This window comes from Sinocyclocheilus anshuiensis, unplaced genomic scaffold, assembly GCF_001515605.1.
Source record: "Sinocyclocheilus anshuiensis isolate Anshui unplaced genomic scaffold, SAMN03320099.WGS_v1.1 scaffold313, whole genome shotgun sequence".
Taxonomy (NCBI): domain Eukaryota; kingdom Metazoa; phylum Chordata; class Actinopteri; order Cypriniformes; family Cyprinidae; genus Sinocyclocheilus; species Sinocyclocheilus anshuiensis.
This window is the reverse complement of record NW_015536469.1, coordinates 776728-787480: the sequence shown is the minus strand read 5'-3', so window position 1 is coordinate 787480 and position 10753 is coordinate 776728. Positions and strand designations below refer to the sequence as shown.

Sequence of the window (10753 nt, the reverse complement as noted above, 5' to 3'; positions counted from 1 at the left end):
TCAATATTTATAATAAAAATTTGACAGTATTCTTGTATCTAAGGGTATTGAGTGATAGGCGAGGTAAAGCACATTTTCGAACAGAAGAAGCAGGGGAGCATAAGTGGACACTTCTGAACATGCTGAACCAAAAAAGGAAAAAAAACTATTCGAACTATTCCTTGATATATACAGTAAATACACAATACTTTATATATACTATATATATATATATATATATTTTTTTTTATTATTATTATTATTATTTTATTTAAATTTTTTTTCCCAGTTCTGTAGCCTGTTTTGTCCCCACAATCAAAGTCTATAGGCCATGTTTTAGTGATCCCGCTGTGCTGGGTTGTTGCTTCTACTGCTTCTACTGGCAGCTGTTGCATTCATTAGGTTATAAGAGTTGTTTGAAGAGCCTCAACAATCTTTTGTGCCTCTCTCGAGTGCGAATGAGCCATAGACGTTCCACCTCTTCTCTGATTAGCCTGCTAACTCAATAACCATGAGGTCAGCTATGGCATATGCTGATGACGGCATCATTAATCAAGCCCACCGCAGTTAGCGGAGCGATCGCAATTATCACGCCAAGTTTCATGCATTTATGATGTGGCTATCTAAGTGGGTGTCAATCCAGCCACCCCAATTAATTATGTCTGTGTCAACAGACTGTCAGCACAAATCCAATTACGCCCCTATACGGCACGTCCGACAGGGACCCACCGATGCCACGACTGACCCCCTTCGCGAGCGCACGGCAGATGCCCACGGCAGCCTGGCATTATCACTACCAAACCGTGTTTTCAGAGGTGAGAACGAAAATCAAAATGGCTTTTCTGCTCCATCAGTTCAATTTGGACGAGGGGGCTTGAAGGGCCTCCGGAGGCATCGAGGTGGGAGCCCCCGGTCCATTTCACAGCGCCGTGGCGGCATAATTGAGATCCACCTCATTATTGGGCCGAGCCCGGCACTGAATGAGAATTGCCTGCCAGGCTCATCCGTTCTCATTTAGGCTGGTCTCATCCTCTCCGGACTGCACAAGTGAACTCTTTATCGGAGCCATTTAGGCGAAACGCAACGAAATGTCACATCTGGCAGAGACGGCCGGTCGACGCGGTCGCATTACCCAAGGCTGTCTTTATCCTATCTGAGATGATCGCGACAGCTGTTTGTTGCGTGTCCCTGTTATGACTCTTAGGGCCCTATCATACACCTGGCGCAATGCAGCGCCAGGTGTGACGCAAGTGTTTTTTGCTAGTTTCAGCCCGACGCAGTTGTCATTTTCACGTCCTGCACCACGTTGTTTAAATAGCAAATGCATTTGCACCCATGGGCGTGCTGGTCTGATAATGAGGTGTGTTTAGGCACATTGCTGGTGCGTTGCTATTTTGAGGCAACTGAAATAGACTGCGCCATTGTACAACAAAAACCTGGTCTAAAGTCTCTCATAGTGTCGCTGGTTAGCCTCTGGTCTGCCTGTTTTAGGTTTTATGCTTTCAAAGCTAGCTTGCTATTTCTAACCTTTCCGAAATCGCCTACCCTGCTTTTAATACAGTCAAAAAATTACATACAATCAATGCTTGATTGCATTCTAATCGTCAATGTTTTGTCATTCATCAGCTGGAAAAATTGTTCCGAAAATTATTCCAATGATGTTGTTCCTTTGTGTTGTTAAAGGAACGCGCCACTATTTTTAAAAATAGGCTCATTTTCCAACTCCTGCACCCATGGTACGCAGCAAAGTTCCTTGATTATTACGCCGGATAATTAGTTCCTAGCCATATCGGCCTAGAAAATCGCAACTTTTCATTTTCCGTCGGTCTTAGTACACGATGTAACTACAGAAGAGTCAAGTTTTAAATAGGAAAAATATAGAAACTCTTGGGTAGTTTTTGAGCAAGATGCTAACGGTCTAATCAGATTCAATGATCTATGCTAAGCTACAGCTAAAAGTGCTACCGCCAGACCCGGAGATCGGCTGAATGGATTCGAAAACGGTAAAACTCAACTGTTTAACTCTAGGGGAGTTGGAAAATGAGCCTATTTTCAAAAATAGTGGAGTGTTCCTTTAAGAGTTGTGGTGTGAACTTCCCTATTCTCATAGAATTACAAAGATTTTCAAAACTTTGTTTATTGTTATAGTTATCGTCATTGGTGTGAACAGACTGTTAGTCTGTTTTCTGTTGAGGCGTGAAAAAAAACCTCACTAAATATTTTTTTGTAGTGTGCCTGCCAACCAGAAATTGCAACAAGATTTGTGCCTTGTTACTTTTGACAAGAAACAAAGTTTTAGCTTTTACTTTTTGAAATTTTGCTGCTATTGAATGATTGCTGTAGGCGTTTCATTTAAAGTAACAGCGCGGAGCGCATGTGAACCGATCATCTCTTCCACTTTACTACAATAGCACGAAGTAAACATGAATGAACATTGTACCTGATATATATCCAAATGAATCAAGATCGGAATCGAATCAAGAGCTTGTGAATTGGAATCAAATCGTGAAATCTGTGTCAATAGCCAGCCCTACCGAATCTATAGTGAATCGGCATCAGACCCTGCAGTTGCCCATCTAATGCGGCATTTTAATTCCTTGTGGTGCACGCTGGTTAATATCAATGGCTCTAGTCTTACTTGGAAATTGCTGTTGTTCTGAGTTTGTGCAGGGATCAGAATCCCTCCCTCTTGACAGGCCAAAGGGGTATTAGAGTTCTGACCCCAGAGCGTGTGCCGACAAAAGGGTCAGAAATTGGATCTGAGCTGCTTGAGCGACTCGGGCCCCCACCAAACATCAAAGCCCATCTCATCTGATCCGGGCTGGCACACAAACTGGCCTCCAACATCACGGTCTCACTGTACCTCTCCGCTCAGGCTAACAGCGACGTGATGAAAGGAAAGGATGACCACCTGCATCGACTCGCTAGTCCGGACTGTCACCACGCACAGTCACTGGTTTCTGTTCTGTCGAATGCAGGAGGACAGATGTGAAGCTTTGAAAATCATCAAAGCTGCATGAGGGTGTGAAAAATCCAATTGTGTAGATGGAGGGAGAGACATGACTCTCAGGTCATAGATGGAAAATGGCAAAGGCTGGGACACATGCTCACGTTTCGTTATTAATAAAGGCACCTTGTGAGAAGCAGAATATCCACCATATAGTTTTCAGAAAATGTATTACTAAAATATTGATGTCTTGATTGTATAATATATAAAGGTATAGCCCTTACAGGTGTATCAGAAAATTGAATATTCTGTGGATAAAAAAATAAAAAAAATATAAAGATGTGTGTACAATATTGTAACTAATATTGTTATACTAATGTTGTGTATTATATATTATAAATAAAATGAGTGAGCCAGACAATTGAAACAAAATTAAGAGAGAGAATGAATCCTGAGTAAATCAGTGTTGCTGAACAATTTTTTTTAAATATCTGATTTAATGACTCATGACTCATTCATAAAAAATTTTCATTTTTTTCGTTCCTGAATGTTTTTTTGAAATGAATAGGTTTAGAGAGCAATTCAATTACTTATTCATAAAGTCAGTTCCTAAACGAATCAGCGTTCAATTAATCGGTTCATTGACTCACTCATAAAGACGCCACCTACAGGCGTAAAGATCTACCTACCTGCAGAAAGAGCCGCTGAAAAATCATCTTGGAATGTGTAGTCAATATACATACGTACTGTTAGTACACTTGTAAAGGTTATAACTCAAGTCAATGTATTACGTAATCAACAGACAATTGAAAAATATTTTGGTAATACAAAAAAACAGCAAGACCGTAACCGGTAGCCATTGACTTCCATAGAAAGAAAAAAAAAACACTATGGAAGTCAAAGGCTACCAGCAACTATTTGGTTACCAACATTCTTTAGAATATCTTTTTTTGTGTTGAACAGAAGAAAGAAACTCAAACAGGTTTGCAACAACTTGAGTAAATGATGACAGAATCTTCATTTTTGGGTGAACTATCCCTTTAATGCTTGCACAGTCAGTTCAATTAAGTTTGTATACTAGAAAACGTGCAGCGACCTTACACGTAGCAAGGAGATCATCATATTTGGGTGACTGACGTTGTCATTGGATTAAGAAAACCCCTGGCATAATTAATCATAATCACTACAGCAGTGAAGGACAAAACGTCGGTTCACGAAACAGCTAAACAGTCACTTTGAGTATAAATAAAGGGAATAGCTGACAGATCGGCCTATTCTCCTTTTTACTCACAGTTTCATTTGTTTTGTAGTCTTTCATGCCTCTTCTCATTCTATTTTTAAAACTCTTTCTAGGTGCACAAAAGATCACTAATGCTCCTTTATGTCAAAGACAGCCTTGAAAGCAGGAGTAGGCCTCGCTGGGTGATCAAAAGCCCCGTTTCGCCCCCTCTGTCTCCATACATAATGAGACCAACGCTTCAGCCCTTTATTTCAGCTTCCCTTCTTTATTTGGCAAACCCGAGTATCCACATTAACACGATGAATTGCGAGGATGAATCACCGATTCGGTCCAGCGATATTTGATGTTTCAGGTAATACGCGCGGCTTAGCGCTAGCATATTCAAAGGCTATCATACTTGGGTAATTTGTTTTTTCAATGGAAGATCATTAGTAATAGGATTATAACGGTAGAGTGGACCCTGAAGGCTCTTCATTTTTTCAGTATCAGCACCACTCAACACATCGTATCAATGCATTTATGTGGATGTTTCCTAATGCACCCTCAATAGTGTGGTTTCTGAATGGAGGATGCCAAATACCTCAACCAATCATGTGTCCGCTTGAAGTTTTTGCATACTGAGCACAGTAGAGATCTCAAAGTAAACATCTAATTTATTTTCTTCATACAGAAACTGATTTTTAGTGGTAATGATAGACCTGCCGTGAGCTCTAAGGGTGTTACGTGCTGATTGGATCTTCTGTAGTGCTTCAACTTAATAAAAGTGTGGTTAATAACCAAATATACTTTGAAGAACTAAACTATCTATAATACTAATGAGATATCGACCAGTCAGAAGAGAAGGTGTTACCATGGAAATAAAGAGCTAGCAGTGACCAGACATAACCGTAATGCACAGCAAATTACATAATCACTCTTAAAATCGTTATATATTTTGCAATATTTTGTTTTTAAACTTTTAATCAACTATAAGTTGATGGCTTTATTTAGTATCTGTCAGATCTGATTCAACCCTTAACTAAACCTATAAAAAAAGTTACGTGAAATAAAATAAAACCTTACCACAATAAAATAAAACCCTTAACTGTATTTCAGCTTGTTGCCAAGGCAATTAGTAATATTTAGCTACTAAAATAACTAAAACTGAAATAGAAATGAATAAAAACAATATAAAAAATTTTAAAACAGTAAAACTTTTTTTTTAAAAAATGCTTAAAATTACTTAAACTAAAATTAAAATAAAGTATAATATAACATTCTAAATATTAATACACATTTTAAATGATACTAAAATAATACTTCTATATTAGTCTACTTCAATGTTTAACATTTTGTAATAATTTTTCCCTTTCATTTTTCTACAAGTGGTCTGTCTTCTGATAAAAATAAGTAGAATTTAATTTTTTTTTTTTTTTTTCAGATTTTCATATCATTTTTTGCTTGAAATCAAATGTTGGAATACTGTGATTCATTTCAGTGCTGGTTGATTCGTTCAAGGCTTTATTGGAGATGTTTTTGAAATGCCTGTGGAGAAAATGAATGGGAAAAGTGTGAGGTCACTGTTACATATATGTGTTGCATGTGTACTTTAGTAAACTAGGCTTCAAGCGCTTATGTATTGTGAGATATAGAGTGCACTTCAGCATTTACACGGCCTTTGTCTACCTTCAATTTAGCGGTACCTCACAACTTTTCTCTCTCACTCTGAAACGTTTTTCGATTCCCCGAGCAATCACACGCATGGTCTCTCATGAATCTCAACTGGTCTCTGATGTTTAATGCATGCTGCCATTTAATTGCTTGTTGCTATGGCGACGCAGACTGTTAACAAAGGCAACGTCAGGAACCGGATAACAAGAGATAGCTATTCTGTCTCTCAGGTAGCCATCTGGTTAATCAATATTTATATAACATCCTGCTTTTCAGCAGATCTGAAATTCAATACCAGGTCCCCCACACAGCCTTAGATGTGTCCCCCACACTCTCTCTCGCTCTCTCTCTCTCTCTCTCTCTCTCTCTCTCGCTCTTTCTCTATTATTCTCATATTGATTTAATTGCATTTTATGTTCACACCTGGCCTAGGAATGCAGCAGGCGATGGTTTTTGCCAAAACAGACAGCTAAATGTTTTGCTATCCTTGATTTGTTAAGAGAGTGATAAATGTCCCCTAGCCCACATATGCTAATTAAAAAAAAACAGACAAAGAGTGGAAAAAGAGAGAGAACGGCTAGAGAGAGGAGCGTTGGAGGGCTGGTTAGTGTTGCATTTCAGTAAACATCAAGATAATGAAGGTTGAAGGAATAGTTCAGCCAAAAAATGGAAATTCTGTCCTCATTTACTCACTCTCCTGTCATTCCAAACCTGTAGGACTTTCTTTCTTCTGCGAAAGCAAGAACAAAACTTCCTGTTGACTTACAGATAATAAGGAGAATTATCTATACAAGCTATACAAGCAGGCCCTAAAACTAACATTTTGCCACACCTGCCAATGGCTGCCTGGTGACGTGAGAAAATATACAGACCATAGCTATTTTTTACTGGCCATAAAACTGTGCGCATTATTTCCTTAAAAAAACATCTAATAGCTATTATTTTTATTATTATTATTATTATTAAATGAAATGATAAAATCTAAACAAATCAATAAAGAAATATTACTAATACTATTGAGCTGTATAGTATTTAAAAATAATAATTAAAATGTATATACAAATAATAATACTAATTATTATTATTAGTAGTAATAGTAGTAAATAATAATAATAAATATTATTATTATAAATACATAACAATATATTAGTTATCACAACAGTAAATTACAATTTCAACTAATATTTTGTTTTGTTTTTTTCTTTGATTGTTAAACCACCTCTTTTATTTTGGCGAAAACTGCAGGGAAATTTCTCTTTTGAAATGCTTCTCTTTTGTTGACAACAGTTTTATAAATGCTTCTCATTACAGACTTGGCAAGATGTTTGGTGCATGTTGCATTTTCAAGTGCACATTATAAGCAACTCAAACTCACAGTGTTTGTGGAGAAGGAGTTTGTGTGGAGCAGCATTTACTGCAAACCGTCAAAAGATCACAGTGCTGAAATGCAGCGCATCAGATTATATATTCAAATAATTACAACACAGTCTTTGAGATTTGATAAGTGTGCTAAATCATATCACATTCTCAGACATTGTTAGAATTTATTTAAAAAAAAGTTTCACATACTCGCCAACTGCTTTTTACTCGCATTTGGCGTTTAGTGAGTGTTCATTTTAGGCCCTGAATTTGCAATTATGACATCATTTGATTGATTCATGTGAGAAATTGATTGAAAGCTAGGTGAAAATTTTCCTTTGCATGTTTTAGATTCCTTGATAGAAGTAGCAATGCCCAATTTGTAAATTAATCTTTCTTTTGAATCCATACTTTAATAAATAATTTATCCAGTTCACAAAATTGGTTCTAGTGATTTGGTTCTCGAGTTCAACTCGAATAGCTATTTAAATATTAGTATTTCCTACATAAAGGTATCATATGGCTTCAGGGGATTTGAAATGTAGTTCATGAGTCATATGACCAACTTTCATGATGCTTTATGGTGTTTTTGTGTCCTATTTATTGTTTATTGCTCCAAGTTCACTGAATGTGTCCAAGTATATACTTATTCATGCATCCACACATTTTTATTCAATAATGATTCTTTTAAAATCTTTGCTACTCTTTGACAGTCTATTCTTGATTCATTCTTGAGCAGTAGATTCAAAACTTAAATCAAATTAATTACACATTATGCTGATTATGAATCACAGTTCCTCAAATACATATTTTTCCCTGAAAAGATACGTTAAAATGATTATGGCAGATAAGTAGTAAATCATTGAATGGACGTTACAAAAAATGGTTTTAGAAGTCGATATATTGTTTTATTTCAGCGTTAAATGTCTGTACCTTCTGCGCCGTGTTCTTGCTGATTTTTCACTTTCACTTTTTCTTCTGATAGTCTTAAAGAGACAGTACCACTTTACTACTTGTCATGCAAATCGGTGTAATCTCAATGCAAATAATACAAATGATGCATGTAAACAATATTATGTATAATTTGAATGACAGTCGTACATTCTAAAATATTTTGACTTCATAAAAATGTAAGAATTTATTAAACAGGCTCCTACAGTTGGCATTCGGTTTCATTAATATTCAGCGGTAGGGGAATGAGACCGTTATATATACCACTTTCAAACCCCGGCACAAAGATGCGGCGAATGAACGAGAGTGGGATTTGGTTTTCTTCATTTGCAGATATGAAAAGCGAGGCCCTATCCAGGCTCATCATTTAAATATCACAGTGGCAGCGAGCTCTTTGATCTCCTCGGTGGTAACTGGGGTCGTAGCAGGCGAGTCATTTTCTGCTCTTTCTCACTCCCGCTTTCTCTTTCTGGTCCTCTTGCGCTCTATCTGAGAGATTTTCCTCTCCAGGAAATCCAGCCGCAGTCTGGACTCCCCACCAATCTTTCATATTCATCCCAAACCTTCATCTACTGTACGTGTCAAATCACATCCTGGCCTTCTCTAGTGACAAAATCCAGATGCGCCACTGAAGGTTTGAAGCAAATAGCTTGCGGGGCGAGCAAATACAAGAGGCTGCGCTCAGGAGATTTGTCTTTCCTTCTTATTTGAGGAGAGATTGCGTAAGCTGTGAATCTTAGAGATGAAAGCAGAAGGGTCAAGATGGGCAGACATTTTTTTTTCTTTCTAATTTGTTTTAGCTTTAATAATTTTAGCTGTGCTGCTTTAAAGGGATGGATTTATAAATGCAGAGAGGGTTTTCACATGTTGACAGCATGTTGTTATTCTGTCAGTATGGTAAACACTCTCCATAAAGTTGCATGTCTAAATTAATTCGTTCTAAAGCACTGCTGCTTTTGTAACAAATCCACTGTCATCAAAATATATTTCAAGACTGCTTTTTGTGTGTGTGTGTGTGTGTGTGTGTGTGTGTGTGTGTGTTACTGATATTTTGTATTTATCTATAATGAAAATACTAAATATAAATGTTATATATAATAAAATATTAAAATATTTATAAATAACAAAATATTAATTTTAATATTTGTCTGTACTGTAAGTGCAAAATATTACAGATATAATACAAATATTAAAATATAAATACAAAATATTACATGTAATGTTTATCTGTAATGTAAATACAAAATATTATAGATGTGTGTGTTTTTTTTGTTTGTTTTTGTTTGAAAATCCTCTTTGACTGAATTAATAGAACTTGGAAAGCGAATTATTTAGGCTAGGTAGTCTTTTGCAGAAGAGTTACTGTTGGATGAAATACTGAAGTAGAAAATAGAAGCAAAGCCCTGTAGTTTGACCTTTTGTAGTATCTCCCCAGAGTCTGTGAAGAGGTCATAAGGAATAATAGTTATGTCTGACGACATCTTCATACAGCTAACTGTTTGAAACCGTCAGTTTCCAGCGCTCTGTCCTGAAATGAATTTCCGGGACCTGCACTAGTAATTGTACTTGCCCTGCCAGTAGGCTGCTGCCGACCCTGGATGTCGGAGTATGTGTGTGTCCTATTTCTTAGAGGCCTCAGGGTTCAGACAGCCCTCTGCCCAGACCGCTTTCTCCCATTGGGCTCCAGCAGAGTCTGTCTGCACATCTAAACACATGTATCAGGTCTATTAAGAACCTTCCTACATCTCTGTGAACTTCCAAGAGCTCAAACCTCCCTTGAGGAATTGTATCGGAGGCTTATATCTATATCAAAGCTATCCCATAATGAGTCCCAGGGGGGCGTAAAACAGCTGGTGAACTAGTAGCTGCTGTGAGAACATGAATTGTTTTTTTGTTTGTTTTGTTTTGATATTCCAATAGTGATGCGATATGGCTAGGCAACCAGAGAATGATTAAAGAAAAACTCACCTAACGTGAACATTCCATCATCATTTATTCACACAAAGCTGTACACTCTTAAAGGGGTCATATGATACGATTTCAATTTTTCCTTTCTCTTTGAAGTGTTACAAGCTCTTGGTGCATAAAGAATAGTTGTAAAGGTGCAAAGACTAAATTCTCAAATCCAAAGAGATATTCTTTATAAAAGTTAAGAGTCAGCCACGCCTTCCTAAAACGGCTCGTTCTAACACGCCCCCACATGTCTACGTCACAATGTGGGAAGATTTGCATAACGCCGCCCAAATGTTCACACAAAGAAAGAAGGCGTAACTTTTATTCTCGCTGTAGTATTGTTGCTGCCGCCATGTCGTGAAGGCGCTGTGTTTCGTTGTGAAAGCGAAACTACTTTGTTTGGCCTTCCAAAAGAGGACGATATCCGCTTCGTCATGCCTGGAGCTGATCCGTGCTGGTCGCTGAGGAAATACTCAACTTCGCGCTGTGGATCACTGGATCGGCTTTTACCGTGGACGAAACGGAGTCCAGCCCGGGGTCGTCACATGTGGTTGCCGCAAGCCCGCCGCCTCTGCTCACTCTAGCCCTCCGGCCGTTTCTCACTGTAGCCCCCGGCCTCTGCTCACTCAAGGCCGCGCTGTGTGACGCTGTGTTTCGTTGTGAAAGCGAAACTA

The 10753-nt window shown here is 37.9% G+C and overlaps 1 protein-coding gene across 2 annotated transcripts in view; it reads right to left on the bottom strand.

The window, feature by feature from the left end:
• The window catches only part of LOC107698687 (cyclin-dependent kinase 18-like), a 112573-nt gene that overhangs the window by 28053 nt on the left and 73767 nt on the right, over positions 1-10753 (bottom strand). The gene's annotated exons all lie outside the window — the stretch shown is intronic.